Raw genomic sequence first — 14,127 nt, 5'->3', positions numbered from 1 at the left:
GAGAGGTGTGTGGCCTCTATCTAAGGCAGATAGAGATAATATAGAAATTACATCTGAACATCCATACTCCACCATCCCATGCAGAACAACCTGAAATGTTAGCTGTTTATCTTTCTCATCCCCGTCACCTTCCTCATCTTCAGTGGCCATCATTCTGGCACCTCCCAAGGGCTACATCTCTCTCTCTCTCTCTCTCTCTCTCTCTCTCTCTCCCCTACTGCCCACAGCCTGGGATGCCACTTTTATAACATATTACGCTGATGCTACCATGCCTAATGCATATTCAATAGGGGCTTCTCCTCTCTTCCTTATTTGTATTTTCTCCCCTTCCTAATGTTGAGGTGTCCTCCTATAGGTTAGTATATTATTCATTATTATATATGTCAATTGGTTGCATGGCACTTTTGTGGTTGGATGTTCTTTCCAAAACTTCCCAGAACCTGGTGTTAACTCATGTTTCTGTGGTTGGTTGGTGTCATTAGGGACAAAATTCCCCCTTACACTCTACTTCCAGTTCCCCAAAACTTGGGGGTGACTGTTGGGGCTATTTATGCCAACGTTCGTAGGCCTCAAGCCTCATGCTAACTGCTGAAGCCAGTGTCTTACAGGATACAGGCCTGTAGGTTCCATGTGTTACTGCTGAATATAAAAAAAGCAAGTCAGTGAATATAGTAAAGGCAAGCTAGCCCTATGGGCGACAGGTGGTATTCCTACACTGACCGAAAACCCCTTCTGTTGGTATAGGCTGTCTCTTTACTACAGGATGGTGCCAGTATAGCTATGCAGGTATAGTCTCCATAGCATAACCTAAGTCACCCTCTTGTGGCTGCAACTCACAGAGAAGCCGTAGGGAGATCACTTAATGGGCCAGGAAAGGTCACAAAGGCTAAATGGGGCCCCAGGAAGCCGGACGTGAACAAGAAGAGAAGCAGGAAAAAGGGAGAATTGCCACCTGGAGAGCCAGCTGCTATCAAAGTGACAGTGTAGCCAGGGAAGGAGGAGCAGCAAGCCTGCATGGCAAAGTGCTTTGATACCCTGGCACCCAGCAGGGAGTGGGAGAGTCCGGTCAGTTGCATCAGTATGTGGGAAGCCAGGAAGTTGAAAGTCAGGCTCCACATCCACCAGAGTTTCCTATGCCTTGTTTGTTGTGAAGCCGTAGAAGGGATGGGACTCAAACAACACTAGATGTTGGTCTGGCTTACCTGAGCTTTTACAAGAAAGTGAAATAAATAATACCTGACACCATATTAATCCACTTCCATGAAAGGAACTGAACGGCAGGGATGGGTCACTCGATAATTGCCCTGTTCTGTTCATTCCCTCTGAAGCAGCTAGCATCAGCCACTGTCGGGTAACAGGGTACTGGGCTAGATGGACCATTGATCTGATCCAGTATGGCCATTCTTATTTTCTTATGAACTGGGAACATTTTTTCAATCAGACTCAGCTGCCATTTAGGAGTGGCTGAAGAGATAAACCATTAGGCACTTAACTTTTATGAGCTCATGACAATGCAGATGAATAATCAAACTGTTGATTCATTCCTACAGTCTTCATAGACTCCTAAGATAGCTGGTCAATTTTATGCACTGCAACACCCCAGAAAGCTACTGTGGTTTGTGTGGGGTGTAGCTGGGCATTTATCAAAGCTGACAGTTACTTGGCACTCATCTGATCTTCTGAGCAAATCAACAGGCTGTGGATGAGACAGAGGGAATGAAATCTGATTTCTCACCTCTTTACTAACCTGTGCTGGTAGCAGGTTCTACAGAACTAGGAAAGAAAACTGTAAGAAATATGTGTAATGCAATCTGTGAACACAACAGAAAAATCCTCCAGGACTTCAGACCCCGTGCCCATTCCTTCTGCAGCAAGGAAAACTGCATGAGCAATGTCAGTGTTGGATGGAAGAATAAAGTTAATGCAACCTAATACAGACAGACAGAACAAAATGAAGTGTCAGTAACAAAAGCACTAAAGCAATTTAACTTCGTAACAAGCGAATGGGACTGAAGAGGGCTCTTCCATTAGAGTACATTTTTTTTTTTTTTTTGACAGCAGCAGCTCATTTGGAGCCCACTGCATCAGTGCCATTCATGCTGTTTCAGATTCTGTTTGCTGCATTGCGATCAGTAGCTCATGCTGTTTTCCTCTCCTTTTTGGTAATGAGGTGAGCATTACATGTCTTCACAGTAAAACAAATTTAAATTTTGCATACAAACAAAAGACAGTACTAGCAATATCTGGAAATGGGTGGACCTCCCCACCCCCACTGGTTATCACAACCGTTGTTAACGAAAAAACAAATTCACTGTTGCTGTAAAGCGTGCAAAGGAATTAAAGAAGGTACTAGGGAGTATTCTGTCCTCACCATTCATACAGTGTGTATATACGCACATATTCAGTAGTTCTCCAAGGAACAAAGTAATTGCATGAAATAATTTCTCTGTGTGGAGCAGGAACTGTCTTTTTATTACGCGTTTGTGCAGCGACCAGAATAATGGGATTGGAAGCTTTAGGTATTACTGCAGTACAGCTAATATGTCGTGATGATTTAATAATGTGAAACAAGTGTTTATATTATTAAGAGGCTATTGTCTGTCCATATTTTTCTGCTTCATAGGTCTCAAACCAAACACTTGTTATTACAGAAGATGAACATCTCACATTTATATAAATACCTTTCAACTCACTGGTTCTCAAAGTGCTTTATTAGCTATATACAGCACCAGTAAATACCTCTGGGGCAGTGGGTGGCAACCAGTTAATACACAGTCCATACAATAGTGACAGGGGAGGGTAAATTCTGGACAAGACTTGGGCAAACTCTGCTCTTGTTTAAGAAAAACAAACGTGCCCCATAGGATCTTTTATGTTTGTAACGCACAAACAAGGCTATGTTTTTTAGATCTCCTACAAAAGATTTGCCCTCATCTGACTGCTTGCAACATCATTTATCAACTTTAAAAGAGTGAAGGGTAAAGTCAACACTGTTCGGGGATTTGAACCTGTGAATCCAGGGAGCCTGATGTTTGAGCCTTGAGCTATGCCTTTTTGAGACTCCTCCTCTATTGTATTCGAGGTTATGGTGGGGTCTAGCAGGCAACATGTAGAGTTTTGAGTACAATACATCTGATATAACCTTACATCTATAAATATTAGTAGAACACAAATGTTTTCATTCTACAGCTCACTTTGTAAGATATTTCTCATGTACTGCTTTCTTTCCCCAGACACCCATGGTACTCCGTGTGCTCTGGTGGGCATGCAGTCTACAGGTGATCCATGGACCACAGTTTGAGAGTTCTTGATTTGTAGTTACATTGATGGGGTCATTAGGGAGATGCTGGCTCTTGCAAGGGTCTTTCCTCGTATTAGACCATGACTGTGAAATCAGGTAATGGAACTGGAGGAGAATGACATCAGATGCACCCAAGCCATCAATAATGCTGGGTTGAGTACTTCTAAGAAATTAACAGTCAGTCATAAGAAGAAACTTGTATTCACCATTTGTATCCTGCAAGACATGGTGTTTGCCTCTCATCTCCAGATTTCACGTTGCCTGCCAGAGTTAACAGGACCAATACAGCACTTTAGTTTTGGTTATGCTGTATTTTCAGGTCTTAAAAAGTGGATGGGCCTTCTGCATGGGGTGAATTTCATGCATGCATGAAGCAGAGGCTGTGAATGCATACACCATTATATATGCTTGCAGACACTAAATGATCCATATGTATCTTGCATATTTGCATCCATCTGCTATGTTCAAGTAATATTTTTCCAATTTACAAACAGCTGCTGCTATTCTGTATCCACTATTAACAGCTATGAGGCAACTCCGTTCATTTAAAAAATCACCATTTGAAGCCAGACTTGCTGTAAACCGAGTTCCTGAGAGTAAAGTTGGTTACAGCAGTAGCTCAGTCAGTCACTTAAGGGAAAGAATACTGAAGTCATCTACTTGGGTGTTTCTATCTTGATCGCTCAGTTGAGGAGGATAACAGCTGAAGAAGGCTTGGCTGAAAGAACATGTTGGGATCACTTCTATATTTTTCCCAATAGAAACCAGGTCTTTGAGGAATATAAGCTAAAATAACTGATAATTAAAGTGCTGTTCTTAGTTTGCATACATTTTTTAGCTGTGTGTTTTATAAATTTGCAGCTCTTTGCTCCTCAAACCAGGTATCTGCTGGCCTCACCATAATTTAGAGCAGCTTCAAAATGTCTGTGAAGTACACTGGTGTATAATTCATAGTTCCCAAGGCCAGAAGGGACCGTTATGATAATCTAATCTGACCTCCTATATAACACCGGTCATAGAACTTCCCAAAAATAATTCCTAGAGCAGATCTTTTAGAAAAACATCCAATCTTGATTTACAAATTGAGAGTGAAGGAGAATCCACCACACCCCTTGGTAAATTGTTCCAGTAATTTATTATCACATGGTCAAAAATGTATGCCTTATTTCCAGTCTGAATTTGTCTAGCTTCAGCTTCCAGCCACTGGGTTGTATTATACCTTTCTCTGCTAGACCTAAGAGCCTATTATTAAATATTTGTTCCTCATTTGGATACTTGTAAACTTTAATCGTCACCCCTTAACCATCTCTTTGTTATGCTAAATAGATTGAGCTCCTGGAGTGTATCACTATAAGGCATGTTTTCTAATGCTTTAATCATTCTCATGACTCTTCTCTGAACCATCTCCAATTTATAAGACCATAAGAATGGTCATACTGGGTCAGACTAATGATCCTGCTAGCTTAATATCCTGTTTTCCAACAGTAGCCAGTGCCAGATGCTTGAGAGGAATGAACAGAACAAGGCAATTAGCGTCTGATCCATCCCCTGTTGTCCATTCCCAGCTTCTGGCAGTCAGAGGTTTAGGGACATCAGAGCATGAGATTGCATTCCCTGACCATCTTGACTAATAGCCATAGATGGACCTATCCTCCATGAACGTAGCTAATTCTTTTTTGAATTCCATTATATTTTTGGCCTTCACAACATCCCCTGGCAATGAGTTCCACAGGTTTACCGTGTGTTGTGTGAAGAAATACTTCCTTATGTTTTATACCTGCTGCATATTAATTTCATTTATTGATCTTTGGTTCTTGAGTTATGTTCTTGCATTATGTTCACTTGTGATGTTCACTTTCTCCACGCACTTCAAGATTCTCCTCACTCTATCATGTCCCTACTTAGTCATCTTTTCTAAGCTGAGCAGTCCTAGTCTTTTTACTCTCTCCTTGTATGGAAGCTCACATAGGTGCTTGAACTAAGGGTGCTGCTGCACTCTCTGGCTTGAAATAGTTTCCATTACATACAGGTTTACAGATTTGTACAGTGGGGGTACTGAGAGCCATTGAACACGTTGTTCCAGCATCTGTGGAAGCCCCTACTCCTAATCATTTTTGTTGCCTCTCTCTGTACCTTTTCCTATTCTAATTCATCTTTTTTTGAGATGGGGTGACCAGAACTTCATGCAGTACTCCAGGTGTGGGAATACCATTTATTTATTTAGTGGCATTATTATATTTTATCTCTTTCCTAATGAGCAGATGTTTTCAGAGAACTATTGACAATGACTCCAGTGACTTTCCTGAGTGGTCACAGTTAATTTATACCCCATCGTTTTGTATGTAATGTTGCGATTATGTTTTTCCAATGTGCATTACTTTGCACTTATCAATATTGAATTTCATCTGCCATTTTGTTGCTCAGTCTCACTCAGTTTAGTAACTCTTCATGGTCAGCTTTGCGCTTAACTCTTTTGAGTAATTTTATATCATCTGCAAATTTTGCTACTTCACTGTTCACCTCCTTTTCCAGATGGAATATGTTGATCAGAACAGGTCCCAGTACAGAACTTGGGGGAACACTCTATTTACCTCCCTCCATTCTGAAAATTGACCATTTATTCTTACCCTTTTGTTTCCTGTCGTTTAACCAGTTATTGATCTATGAGAGGACCTTCTCTCTTATCCCATGGCTGCTTGCTTTGCTTAAGAGCCTTTGGTGAGGGACCTTGTCAAAGGGTTTCTGAAAGTCCAAGTACACTATATCCACTGGATCACCCTTGTCTACATGCTTGTTGACTCCCGGAAAGAATTCTAATAGCTTGGTGAGGCATGATTTGCCTTTACAAAAGCTGTGTTGACTTTTCCCCAGCATATTGTGCTCCTCTATGTGTCTGATAATTCTTTCAACCAGTTTGCATAGTACTGAAGTTAGGCTTACCAACCTCTAGTTGCCAGTATTGCCTCTGGAGCCTTTTTAAAAAATTAGCGTTACATTAGCTATCCGCCAGTCATCTGGTACAGAGGCTGTTTTAAGCGATAGGTCACAAAGCATCAGCATCATTGGCGATCCCTCAATTCAAGGATGATCTCTACCACGGATTTACATATGGATCCTGAGATGACACAAGCATCTGATCTTGGAACCACAGATCCGCCTGCACTAGGTACAGACGTTTCCTGGTGGGCCAGCTGCCTGCTGGGAGAAACTTTTCTTTTTCCTTCCTTCTCTCTTTTCAGCTTCAAGGTTACATACCATAGTTAGTAGTTCTGAAGTTTCATTTTTAGTTCCTTCAGAACTCTTGCGTGAATATAATCTGGTCTTGCTGATTTATCAACATCTTTCCTGAATTGTGGGCACCAGAACTGGACACAGTTATTCCAGCAGTGGTCACACCAGTGCCAAATACAGACGTAAAATAACCTCTCTACTCCTCAAAATCCCCCTTTTTATGCATCCCAGATTTGCATTAGCTCTTTTGGCCACAGTGTCACATTGGGAGCTCATGTTCAGCTGATTATCCATCACAACCCCCAAACATTTTTCAGAGTCACTGATTCCCAGGATAGTCTCCCATTCTGTAAGCAAGGCCTTTGTATGCATTCTTTGTTCCTAGATGTATACATTTACCGTACATTGTTTGCTTAGGCCCAAGCAATCCAGATCACTCTGATTCAGTGACCTGTTGTCCTCTTCATTATTTGTCAGTCCCCAATTTTTGTGTCATCTGAAAACTTTCAGTGATGATTTTGTTTTCTTCCAGGTCATTGATAAAACTGTTAAATAGCATAGGGCTAATAACTGATCTCTACAGGACCTCAATGGAAAAACATGCCCTTTTGATGACTGTTTCCCATTTACAACTGCGTTTTGAGACCTGTCAGTTAGCCAGTTATATCACTACCTTACTGTGGCTGGGGATCACTGGGGAACTGCTTATTCTGGCTATGTCCTCACCTGCCCATGTCTCATACCCTGGTGGACTGGGAAGACATGGGTGTACAGCTGGCTTATATGGCTTTACAGCAGCCAGAGATCCCTACCACCACACACCTTCATGCCAGGGGGAACAATCAGTTCTCCTTGTAGGTTTCTCATTGCAATGTTGGAATGGAACAAAGGGGACTTGGTTTGGATCATGGTCTGGCTAATAATTAGGGTGACCAGATGTCCTGATTTTATAGGGACAGTCTTGATTTTGGGGGCTGATAATCATGTTGTGTATTATTTGAACACCCCAAAATGTTTAACACTTTACAACAGAGAAGAAGTACTCACTTCTACCCCACATTGCTGACAGCCAAGTAAAATAGCAATTAAATTTTAAGTAGCATTTCTGAGCTTTCTTAGTGGTTCCTCTTGGTTAGAAATGTCCTATCATTTGTGACATAGCCTGTGTTGGAAGAAGCCCCATTGCAAAGTATTTTCCATTCAGCTTTGTTAATTAACAATCAGATGAAGTTGTTTAATATTTAAATAAAATATGTACTGTTTAAAGAGTCCACAGTGAAGTTCTGCTTGAAAATATCAACTGTGAAAATAGCTTTTATTTAAACACAGTTCCCTGGTGATATCTGTCATGCAGACTGCTACTCCTTGTAGGAACCTCCTCCACTGCATGGCTTCTTTTAAAGTCTATTGCTCTTCTTAGTGAGAAGAGACAATACATAAAAACAGCTTTATTTTTTGTTTACCATTTTAATTTATCAGAATTGTTGATGTCTCTCATTACATAGTTTTAGACTTCACAGTTCAAATTTCAATGCTTCACAAACCAATTATCTTTTGGAGTTTGTTCAGTATAATGAAGAATCTGTCGAGTGAGCCCACAGCGCTGTGTGGCCATGCTGCATGCATACTCTTCTATTCAATTGCCCAAAGACTGAAGCTTAATCAAAACACCTCCACTGGGCATTTCAACTAAATATCTGTATCCACCAGAAGTGCTCTGTGCAGGTTATGCCAGGTCCCGAGAACCTGCAGTGCCTTGCATAGTAATTCTGTGTTTAATACTAGTTAGTTTCTTTGAGGTTACAGTTAAAGTACTGGTTTAAAACTTTTGAATTCCAAGATGTGGGAGATTTGTTTTTGTCCATGCTTTTCATACTAACATACATCTAACATGCAATTCTACAATTTTCTACCAAAAGAACATGCATATTAGAGCTAATCAGCAAATGGGGAAAAGAGGAAGTTTTTTCTACAGAAAATTTAGTTTTTCTTGAAAAACCAAAAACGTTTAGGTTTTCAACAACAACTCAACTTCCCCCCAAAAGCAGACACTTTTCACAAACAGTGTTACTTCTCCGAAACCCCAATTTTCTGCCCCCCCCCCACCTGTTTCAACAGAAAAATTTTGACCATGTCTAATCCAGATACTTGTGCTTCCAGTAGATGCCACTAAGGCCTGGTCTACACTGGGGGGTTCGATCTAAGGTAGGCAACCCGGAGTCGACGGGAGCGCGTTCGGAGTTCGATATATCGCGTCTAGATGAGACGCGATATATCGAACTCCGAGAAATCGATTGCTACCCGCCGATATGGCGGGTAGTGAAGATGTACCCTAAGTAGGGTTCTGCAGACTGCATTTCTGAGCTAAAAGTGAAAGTGTGAGCAGAGCACTGGGCTGTATCCAACCTTGAAGTAGAGGGCCCCAGTTTTGTCCTTGATGCAACTCCATTGACATCTTTGGGAATTGTGATGCCAGAATGCTAATTGCATAAGTCACATGATGGCATAATAGAATCTTGGGGGTTTTTTTGTTTTTTGTTTTTTTTTACAAGCAACAATCTTCTGAATGACTAATTTTATGAACCATTTTTCCCAGACGGGGGAAAAAACATCATAACAAAAGGGATACCAATGAAGAACAAGTCATCCCTTCACGTTTCAGTGCCTTCAGTGAATTGTAAGTCACTTTTTGCAGTGGTTTGAAGGACAAGTAGAAAGTGATGCATGCACCATGCTTGAATTTACTCACCATACCTACTGTAATTTTGACATACTAACCATGGACTGAGGAGCTCATAAAGTTGAGTTGGTAAAATAGGGGTTCTATTATACATCCCACAGAGGATTCTTGGGGCAGGCAGGGGAGTGCTGCCTAACTTGTTCTGAGTCCTATATCTGGTTCATTTTCTGCCCTTTCAGTTGCCCAGTTTCAGCTGTTTCCAGCCTTTGTTGAGTACACTGAGCAGTGGCCTCAGGCATTTTTGTGGAGGGGAATCCTCAAAGCAGGCATCCCGCTTCTTGGTAAATATTTCAAGTTTTGAATGCGTGAATAGCTGGAACTTCACTTTTTAAAGTCCAATTCACCCTACCTTCCGTATCGGAGATCCTATTGGGCTTACAGTGGCTCCTTATTATCTCTCCATTTATCACCCCTTAGGAAACTGTTTGTGAGTGTCTCTCATTGGGCAGCTAGAAATCCTGTTTGGAAAGCATGGATCTAGTGTGACTTAGAAAGCACTACATTTTTTCATATAAATTATGCAAAAACTAGTGCTGTGGGGGTGCAAACCCTGAATAAGCAAGGCTCAAAACATAAGGTGCCTTGGTTTAATTTTTTATGCATTGCTTAGAAGTCAATCTGACTGCACAGCCAAGCAGCTTTATATGTCATTACCTTTAGTTTTGCATCTTGCCGGTCACTTTATTCTAATCAAGTGTTCTGTATTTAGTGTAAACCTGAGAATTCTGTACACTTTGACTTATATGAGGGGAAAGTCACCATGGAAGGCACTTTTTGCTGCTCACAAATTATTGTTGCTGCATTATTTCTACACCTTCAAGTCAGCTCTGATTATCTTGCAGCATGGAAATGTGTGGCGATAATACAATAAAGGACTTTACATTATAGTCACAAGCTGCCTTCACATCAGCCTTTTTGTTCCTAAACCAGTAGTTTATCATATCCGCATTCTCACTGCATGTCTTTTATAACTTCCCATTGTCAAGGGATTAAAAACTTCAAGTTGCACTTCAAGTAAATAAAAGGAAGAAAAAAGCAAGGAAGAAAAACAGTGAGTTGGCTTTATCAAAACTATGTGTAGCCCTTAAGTCAAATCTTTCTTCTTAAGACTGCTTTATAATTTTCTCTCTTACATAAAGGGAACTCATCAGGAGACTGCTAAAGTGTAGGAGCATGCAATGTAACTTCACAGGGTAAAAGTTCTAGCAGCTAAAGTGGGGGCAACATAGTTGCGCATGTAAATGTCACCATTGTACTCCAGAGTGCTCCTAACTGGAGTTGGGAGTTGAACCTGGATCTTGTGAATCCCAGTTCTGTACCTTAATCAAACAAATGTAACAAGAATCTGCATTTTTATGTGTAGATTATAATCTGCATTTTAGCATGGTGGGGTCTGTAGGTTGCACTTAATGCATTTGCAGGACTCTTCAGCGAGCTGTTGAGGTTTCTGCTTCGAATATTTCTTTTAAACACTCACAAGTTTTCTGTTCAATAATGGATTCTCCTAAACAAGGCTTTGTGCTGGCAATTTGAGCTTTTAACAGGTCATGTCAGTTACTCAGTTTGTAGTTTCTCACTTAATGTTACATCATGGCACAAAGGCATCCATTTTTAAATAGATGAGCCTTAACAGCAGCTGATGCAGTTGCAAGGAAAACTCCATTGGTACTTCAAGAACTGCAGCGCATTCAGCCAAGTATGGGTTGCCATTCTTTCCCATGACACAAGTATCATGTTCTGTGCCACTTTACTGTGACTGCCAAATTTTTTCTAACGTTGGCCCCTTCTTCTTTGGCAGTGTGGTGCTAGCCAAGCTCTTAAAAATCCCAGCAGTTGATTTAAAAAAGAGAAGAAAATTAAGAGTGTCGACAAAAATCCGTAGTTAGAAATGTGAGATGAAATCCAGGCTTCATTTAAGTCCTAGGTTAATAGAGTTTAAGGCCGGAATGTACTGTTAGATTGGGGGTTCTCAAACTTCATTGCACAGCAACCGCTTTCTAACAGCAAAAATTACTACACAACCCCAGGAGGGAGAACCAAAGCCTGAGCCCACCCAAGCCCTGGATGAGGGGGTCAAAACCTAAGCCTCACTGCCTTGGATGGAGTGGCCAAGGCCAAGGGCTTCAGCCCCAGGCAGGGATCCTGTAACCTGACTGACTAACCCTTTGGCTTCGGCCCTGAGTGGTGGGACTTGGGCATCAGCCCCAGCAAGTCTAATGCCAGCCCTGGCAACCCCATTTAAACAGGGTGGCGACCCACTTTGGGTTAGATCATCTAATCTGGCTTCCCATATGTACCAGGCCAGAGAATTTCACTCAGTTACCCCTAAATTAAGCCCAATAGCTTGCATTTGGTTAACACATCTCTTCCCAAAAGGCATCCAATCTTGATTTAGAGCAGTCTTTCATTTGTGGACCCCTAAACATTTTCAAATGGAGGTTCATGCTCAGTCCGCTCTCTCAAACACTCCTAAATTTATTGATCTTAAGTGACTGAGGACCTGATTTTCAGAGGCTTCTGAGCCCCCCTGCAGTTCCTGCTGTCTTCAGCTGGATTCATGGTGCTTGGTACTTCTGCAAATCAGGCCCTGTATAAAAGCATTGAAATAAGGGTGACAGATGTGAAGAATCTCGGTGAATAACTTTGTTTTATCCCCGAGTATAATTCCTACTCACTGTTTTAGGACTTATCAGAGAGTAGGATGTTCTAGCCCTAAAGGGTATGAGCTGTGTTCAGGCATTTCCATAGCAGCTGGCTTTATAACTTCACTGCGATGAACCCTGTCATGCTATTTTAGACAGGTAGATTAGAATTGTTACTGAGATCAATGATGAGTGACCAGTACCCTCAAACTCGCAGGTTTTTAGGTAATCCTCGTGTTTAGTTTCCGATTAGACTTTCTTGACCCAGTCAGTTACTGCTGTGGAGTCTGGAAAGTGTTTAAAACCTCTATATTCTTTAAAGAGCTTTTTGGATAATACGGTGCTTTCTTCTAGAGTCAGTGGATGCTATTTTGTAGGGCGAGGGTAACATTTTAAAAAACACCTAAGGCCTCGTACTCACTAAGGTACGTAAGTACCTAAATCGCAGATTTAGTTGCCTAGCTAAGTTTTAGGCTGCATGGTGCTTCACAAAATTCCTGCCTAATCCTGTAGGCTCCTAACCTAACTCAGTACCTAACTGCAGGGTAAAAGTTTCCCAGGTGTGTAAGTTTCTGCCACTGAGCCTCTGTACTGCTGCCTCCTATCGCCCACCTAAGCCCCAGAGTGGTTCATGAACTGCGGGGAAGATAGGCATTAGTCAGTTTCACTCACGTGTGCAACCCGATCCCATTGGCATATTCAGGACAGTGCCATTCAAAATCTGGCTGGAGGAGACTCTGACTCATTCTCTGTCTCCTCCCATCCCACTGCTCTAAGTATCTGAAGTTGTTGCACTGTGGATACTTAATCATTGGGCCAGAGTGAGAGAGAGAGACTGAAAATTACTCTGTAGACTGCTGGTTAGGGCACCCACCAGGGAGGGGGGACCCCAGGTCCTGCCCCCCTGCTCCAAACTGGTATAGTTTCCACAGGGGGGAGAGAGGGAGTGCTACCTCCAAATATCCTGTAGCTCAGTGGTCAGAGCACTGTCCTGGGAGATGGGACCCCCCATTCAATCCTCTCTTTGCCTCAGGCATAGAGGGAAGTCTCCCACATCCCAGGGGAGTGCTCCAACCACCAAGCTAAAGATTACAAGGTGGGCAGTAGGACTGCCTCCCCTTCCTCCGGCTATGTTGCATAGAGTAGGGCAGGCACCTCACTCTTCTCACAAGATGTGGCTTAGATGCCTAAGCTGCCTGCCTCCAGGTGAGCGGTTCCCATCCGTGAGTTGTTAGCAGATGTAGGAGCCTCTTTGCACTCTGGATTTAGCCCATCTCCATGATGGGGTGGGACATGGGACAGACCCAGTTGTTGGCATCCCCCATTACCTGGCTTTAGGCAGCTCCCGGTGTAGTGTGTTGGCTTTTGTGAATTGCAGGCTAAGGTGCTTCTCTCTCCCCCTTCATAGTATAGGGAGCCTAGGTACCTAACTCAGGCTTTGTGAATCAGCATTCTCCTGTGATGTCCTAGGCCCCTAAAAGGTTGGCATTGCAATGCTCCCCATTCCAGCACCTGAGTACCTTTGTGACTCTGTCCCTCAGTGATGTTGCAGTCCAAAGCCCTAGTTAATAAGAGCCTGATTGTGTCACTCTTCTAATAAGCAGAATGTTATTCCAGGAGTAAGTCTATTGAGACTAGTTATGGAATAAGTTATTACTTAGTAGGTGAAATTCTTCCTTGTGCAGAGGGCTAGGCACCACTACAGTCCTAGGTACTGAAATCTGGTATACAGCTATAAGCAGTCTTACTCTGGTTGCTATATTTGTCTCTAAACAGATGTAGTTAAATCACTGCAAAACTGTGGAGAGCAGCTCCAAGAAAAGCCAGCTCGCTAACTGGAAAGGTAGGATGGTTAGAATACACAATGCTGTTCAAATTCAGATGTCCTAAAGAGAGAGAATTTAAAGCCAGAAGGGACCACCAGCTCATTCAGTCTGACTGCCTGTACATCGCATGCTACACACCAAGCCCCACAACCAGAGTTAGACCAAAGTACTACAGCTCTCTAGAGACTAAACTACCATGTAACACAGGCAGAAAGCAGAGATGCCCTCATGCCCGAGGCCCCTGCAGTGGCAGAGAACTGATTCAATGAGATATCCAGATCTTAACCAGTGATCTGCACTTCATGTTCTGGAGGAAGGTGAAAAACCCACAAGCTCCCTTCTAATCTGACCTGCAAGAAAATTCTTTCACAGCCCAAACTGCAGTAT

General features: G+C 42.3%; 1 protein-coding gene across 12 annotated transcripts in view; it reads left to right on the top strand.

Annotated features, from left to right (window-relative positions):
* Positions 1–14,127, top strand: part of LOC120388892 (leucine-rich repeat and fibronectin type III domain-containing protein 1-like protein) — a 218,216-nt gene that overhangs the window by 53,870 nt on the left and 150,219 nt on the right. For 8 of the 12 annotated variants that reach the window (XR_005590664.1, XM_039511003.1, XM_039511007.1 and 5 more), the window contains exons 1-2: positions 9,083–9,209; positions 10,259–10,323. The exons of 1 other annotated variant lie outside the window; for it this stretch is intronic. The gene's annotated coding sequence lies outside the window, so the exon portion shown is untranslated. Of the gene's footprint in view, positions 1–9,082; positions 9,210–10,258; positions 10,324–13,690; positions 13,758–14,127 lie in introns of those variants that run through there. 3 more of the 12 variants (XM_039510999.1, XM_039511005.1, XM_039511000.1) reach the window with 3 other exon arrangements.

This window comes from Mauremys reevesii, linkage group 22 (genome assembly GCF_016161935.1).
Source record: "Mauremys reevesii isolate NIE-2019 linkage group 22, ASM1616193v1, whole genome shotgun sequence".
Classification (NCBI taxonomy): Eukaryota; Metazoa; Chordata; order Testudines; family Geoemydidae; genus Mauremys; species Mauremys reevesii.
This window is presented reverse-complemented; position numbering and strand designations above follow the sequence as displayed.